Source organism: Cebus imitator, unplaced genomic scaffold (genome assembly GCF_001604975.1).
Source record: "Cebus imitator isolate Cc_AM_T3 unplaced genomic scaffold, Cebus_imitator-1.0 Scaffold188, whole genome shotgun sequence".
NCBI classification, from domain to species: domain Eukaryota; kingdom Metazoa; phylum Chordata; class Mammalia; order Primates; family Cebidae; genus Cebus; species Cebus imitator.
Genome location: NW_016107503.1, coordinates 5,883,679 through 5,888,999, shown reverse-complemented (window position 1 = coordinate 5,888,999; position 5,321 = coordinate 5,883,679). Strand labels below are relative to the sequence as shown.

At 45.9% G+C, this 5,321-nt stretch overlaps 1 protein-coding gene across 3 annotated transcripts in view; it reads left to right on the top strand.

Moving 5' to 3' along the window:
- The first annotated feature begins 3,903 nt into the window (after window positions 1-3,903).
- Window positions 3,904-5,321, top strand: part of PRPF3 (pre-mRNA processing factor 3) — a 36,887-nt gene continuing 35,469 nt past the window's right edge. The window contains exon 1 of one of the 3 annotated variants that reach the window (XM_037744925.1): window positions 3,904-4,064. The gene's annotated coding sequence lies outside the window, so the exon portion shown is untranslated. The remainder of the gene's footprint in view (window positions 4,065-5,321) is intronic. The other 2 variants (XM_017546377.2, XM_017546378.2) reach the window with 2 other exon arrangements.

Sequence of the window (5,321 nt, the reverse complement as noted above, 5' to 3'; positions counted from 1 at the left end):
TATTCCCACCAACAGGGCACAAGTGTTACAACTTATTTCCTTCCTTCCTTCCTTCCTCCCTCCCTCCCTCTGGACCCTTTCTTCTTGTCCTGTCACCCAGGCTGGAGTGCGGTGGCATGATCACAGTTCACTGCCACCTTGATCTCTCAGACTCAAGCTATCTACCCACCTTGGCCTCCCAAAGTGCTGGGATGGTAAGGATGAGCCACTGCACCTGACCTCTTTTTTTTTTGTTAATTTTTATAGTAGCCATCCTACTGGATGTGAAGTGGTATTTCCTTGTGGTTTTGCTTTGCATTTCCCTAGTAACTAATGCTGTGGAGCATCTTTCCATGTGCTTATTTGACATCATTGTTTGTCTTCTTTGAACATATATATATTCTAGTGTTTTGCCTATTTTTGAATTAGGTTGTTTTGGCCAGGTGTGATGGCTCACGCCTGTAATCGCAGCATTTTGGGAGGCCAAGGCCAGTGGATCACTTGAGGCCAGGAGTTCGAGACCAGCCTGTCCAACCTGGCAAAACCCTGTCTCTACTAAAAATACAGAAATTGTCCGGGCATGGTGGTGCATGCTTGTAATCCCAGCTACTTGGGAGGCTGAGGCAAGAGAATCGCTTGAACCTGGGAGGCAGAGGTTGCAGTGAACCGAGATCGTGCTACTGCACTTCGACCTGGGTGACTGAGCAGACTGTGTCTCAAAAGAAAAAAAGGAGTGGGAGGGGGCGGGTGCAGTGGCTCACTTCTGTAATCCCAACACTTTGGGAGGCCAAGGTGGGCAGATCACCTGAGGTCGGGAGTTTGAGACCAGCCTGACCAACATGAAGAAACCCCATCTCTACTGAAAATACAAAATTAGCAAGGCGTGGTGGCATATGCCTGTAACTCGGGAGACTGAGGCAAGAGAATCACTTGAGGCGGAGGTTGCAGTGAATCGAGATCATGCTACTGCACTCCAGCCTGGGCAACAAGAGCAAAACTCCATCTCAAAAAAAAAAGAGAATTAGGTTGTTAGGTTGTTTTGTTGTTGAGTTGTGTTATTAATATATTCTGGATATGAATCTCTTTTTTTTTTTTTGAGATGGAGTTTCACTCTTGTTACCCAGGCTGGAGTGCAATGGCGTGATCTCGGCTCACTGCAGCCTCCGCCTCCCGGGTTCAGGCAATTCTCCTGCCTCAACCTCCCGAGTAGCTGGGATTACAGGCACACGCCACCATGCCCAGCTAATGTTTTGTATTTTTAGTAGAGACGGGGTTTCACCATGTTGACCAGGATGGTCTCGATCTCTTGACCTCGTGATCCACCCACCTCGGTCTCCCAAAGTGCTGGGATTACAGGCTTGAGCCACCGTACCTGGCGAATCTCTTATCAGACATACGACTTGCAAATATTCTCTCCCATTCTGTGGATTGCCTTTTCATTCTGTTGATAGTGTCATTTGATGCACAAAACTTTAAATTTTGATGAAGTTCAATTCATCTGTTTTTCCTTTGTTTGCCTGTATGTTTGGCATCACATCTAAGAAATTATTGCCAAATCCAATGTCACAAAGATACTCTCTTATTCTGCTGTGTTTTCCTCTTAAGAGTTTTACAGTTATTGCTCTTTAGTTTTAGGTGTCTTTGAGACAAGAGTCTCACTCTATGCTGGGCGCAGTGGGTCACATCTGTAATCCCAGCAGTTTGGGAGGCCAAGGTGGGCGGATCTCTTGAGGCCAGGAGTTCTAGACCAGCCTGACTAACATGGTGAAACCCCATCTCTACTAAAAATACACAAATTAGCTGATCATGATGGCAGTCGCCTGTAATTCCACCTACTCAGGAGGTTGAGGCATGAGAATTGCATGAAACTGGGAGGTAGAGGTTGCAGTAAACTGAGATCTCATCACTGTACTCCAGCCTAGGGGATAGAGCTAGACTCTGTCAAAAAAAAAAAAATGAAAGAATGAATCTCACTCTGTTGGCCAGGCTGGAGTGCAGTGGCATAATCTCGACTCACTGCAACCTCTACCTCCCAGGTTCAAGAGATTCTCAGCCTCCCAAGTAGCTGGGATTACAGACGTGCACCACCACGCCCAGCTAATTTTTACATTTTCAGTAGAGAAGGGGTTTCACCATGTTGGGCAGGCTGGTGTAGAACTCCTGGCCCCAAGTGGTCCACCCACCTCGGCCTCCCAAAGTGCTGGGATTACAGATGTGAACCACTGCACCCAGCCATTTTTTTTTTTTTTTTTTTTTTTTTTTTTTTTTTGAGATGGAGTTTTGCTCTTGTTGCCCAGGCTGGAGTGCAGTGGCAAGATCTTGGATCACTGCAACCTCCGCCTCTCAGGTTCAAGCGATTCTCCTGCTTCAGCCTCCTGAGTAGCTGGGATTATAGGCGCTTCACGCCACCCCAGCTAATTTTTGCATTTTTTTAGTAGAGATGGGGTTTCACCATGTTGGCCACACTGGTCCTGAACTCCTGACCTCAAGTGATCCACCCACCTTGACCTCCCAAAGTCTTGGGATTACAGACCTAAGCCACCACCCCGGGGCCTAAAATCAGTTTTTAGAAACACATTTCTCTATAGGGAATTGAACCAGACTGTTAGAAGCACTAAAACAAAATAAATTTACAACAACCCTAAATCGTTGAAACTCATTAACTCATTCAACAGACTTTTTTGAGTTAATATTTTGTGAGACATTGGTGTTAGAAGCTGTGTATTGGGGCGGGGATGGGGGAGGAACTGATTTGTGAATAAGTTGAGCAGCATGTTCAAGCTCCTCCAACTTGTTCCTTCAGAGCCAGGCTTTAACCTGTTAAGTCATGCTGCCCCATCAGGGAAGGTGGGCTTGGTATGTACGTTGTATCTTTAGATACAAAACTCTCCTCCCTGAAGGAATTTGAATAACCTCCTTGGAGAACAACTGCATCTTAGTGAGCCTACCACCAAGACAACATTTTGGAATTTTAGTTTGCATAGTTTATAATCTAAAAATAATGAAATTTTTTCCATTTCTTATATAAGAAATTGTGTCATGATACTGCACATTCTTTTTCCAAATTACCTTTGCCCATACACATGTTGTTAGGAATCACTGATTTAAAGGGTCAGTAGGCGTCGGGCGCAGTGTCTCACGCCTGTAATCGCAGAGCTTTGCGAGGCCGAGGCGGGAGGATCACGAGGTGAAGACATTGAGACCATCCTGGCCAACATGGTGAAAACCCCGTCTCTACCAAAAGTACAAAAATTAGCTGGGCGTGGAGGTGCGTGCCTGTAGTCCCAGCTACTCGGGAGGCTGAGGCAGGAGAATTGTTTGAACGCGGGAGGCGGAAGTTGCAGTGAGTGGAGATCATGCCACTGCACTCCAGCCTGGCGACAGAGGGAGTCTCCATCTCTAAATAAATAAATAAAGCAACAAATAAAAATAAAAGAGTCAGTAGGTTAGAGCCTCACTTTGAAGAAAAGGAAATGATAGCATGAAGAAAGGAATACTGGTAGGTCTCACTTGTCATTTATTGAGCACAAAGCGCTGGGATTACAGGCGAGAGCCACCGCGCCCGGTCTGAAACCACTGTTACTTTAGGGAGAAATGGTTAAGGAGGGATGGCAATTTTAGTGATCAAGACTGAAAGGGTTTACTTTCTATCGGAAAGGCTGTGTTTGAACACAAACGCGGAAGACTCGCTCTTCGTTCTACTCGAAGTTTACTTCTGCGCAATTATTTTCCGTATAAGGAAAACGCAAGTAGCCTAATTCCCACTTCAGGATGTTAAATACATTAACTTGGCAGCAATCTAGTTAACAGGTTTAAGCCCGGGAAACAGCAAGTAAGGAATTTGTTCAGAGAAACTTTTCGGTTCTGCGACGCATGCGCTCCGCCTTCAGGAAAATACGGCTGCGCGAATTGGCGGCCCGGCCCCCTTGGTCACGTGTTGGGAGACAGCGGCGTGGCGGCGGCAGTGGCGGTAACGACGGCAGGCCGTAGGGCGGTCAGAAGGTTTCCGGTTCCGGTGTAACGTTCGGGCTCCGTCTCAGGGGCTGAAGTTTGTGAGGTGAGTAGTGGCCCCGGGCCCAGAGAGGGTAACTCTGTTCCGCGCTGCTGTGGCGGGTGGCTCAGTCCAAGCGGATGACCGAAGCGGGAGGGTTCAGCAGGAAGGAGTGAGGAGTCCCCGGCTTGGTGGGAGAAGGGATTGGAATGAGATTGTTGAGAGGAAAAGGGCGGGGGCGGGAAGGAGACCGGGTGGGGAGACCAGCTCTGAGGTGAAGAGTTTGGGTAGAGCAGGGTGGAGTAAGAGACTGGTTGGAGTGACTGAGAGAGTAGAAATAGAAGATTGGGGGCTGCAGAGGGAAACTCGGGTCGTAGCAAACAAGAGCACGGAGTAAGGAATTCCTTCAGAAGATTGGATTTGGGTTCTGCTGCCTGCTCATTCAGAGGAGATCATCGTCCCTCACTCTCCTTCTGCACCCCCACGACCCCCGCACCTCGCAGTTATTCTTGAGCATTTGATTAGAGACAAAGCTAGTTAGCGTTTGAAACTTTTTTGTCCATTGGCTGTTTAGTTTGCACATCATCTTATGGAGGTAACAGTAGCACCTCATTCATTGTTTTCGGTTTTCAAATTGCTTGTACTTTCTAGCCTGTGATTCAATTCTAGTGAAATAAGACCTGTTAAGGAGAGGACTCTTGTTAGTGTTGCTCACTGTTTTGTGTATCCTCAGCACCCAGTATATTGCTTGACACGTGGTAGTTATTCAATAAATATTTATTGAATGAATTAAAATGTAAATATGGCAGTCCTTATTTTGTAAGATGAGTAAACTGTGGCCCCAAAGAATTAATTAACTTGCTCAAGGGCTTGTAAACGGTGGAGCTGTGTCCCAACTGTTCTCTGTGAGCTCTTGTTTTCACTTTGTATGACGTCTGGATATGCTGCCTTTGGACAATACATGAGTAATATATAGAAATTGGTAGGCTGTACGTCTGTCTCATGATGGGGTAATAGAACCACCATAGAATTATTCACATAACTTGTCGCTGAGGCAGAAAATCTTTCACTCTTAATTTTATCACTTTACTAGCTTCCTTTGGCTATACCAAAAGTGAGTCCACTATTTGGCAGCAAGTCTTAGAGACTCTCATAAAGAGGGTAAACCTACCAAGAATGTAGAAGTTAATCAGATTGGATTTTTTGGAGAAAAGATGTCTTAAAACATCTTGAAAGATTGATTTCCAGATCTCTGATGAGTGGCACTGCTGGGAATAGCCGAGTTTTGAAATTGAGGTCAGTGCAATTTATTGACTCCCATTTAGGCACTTTTTTTTTTTTTTTTTTTTTT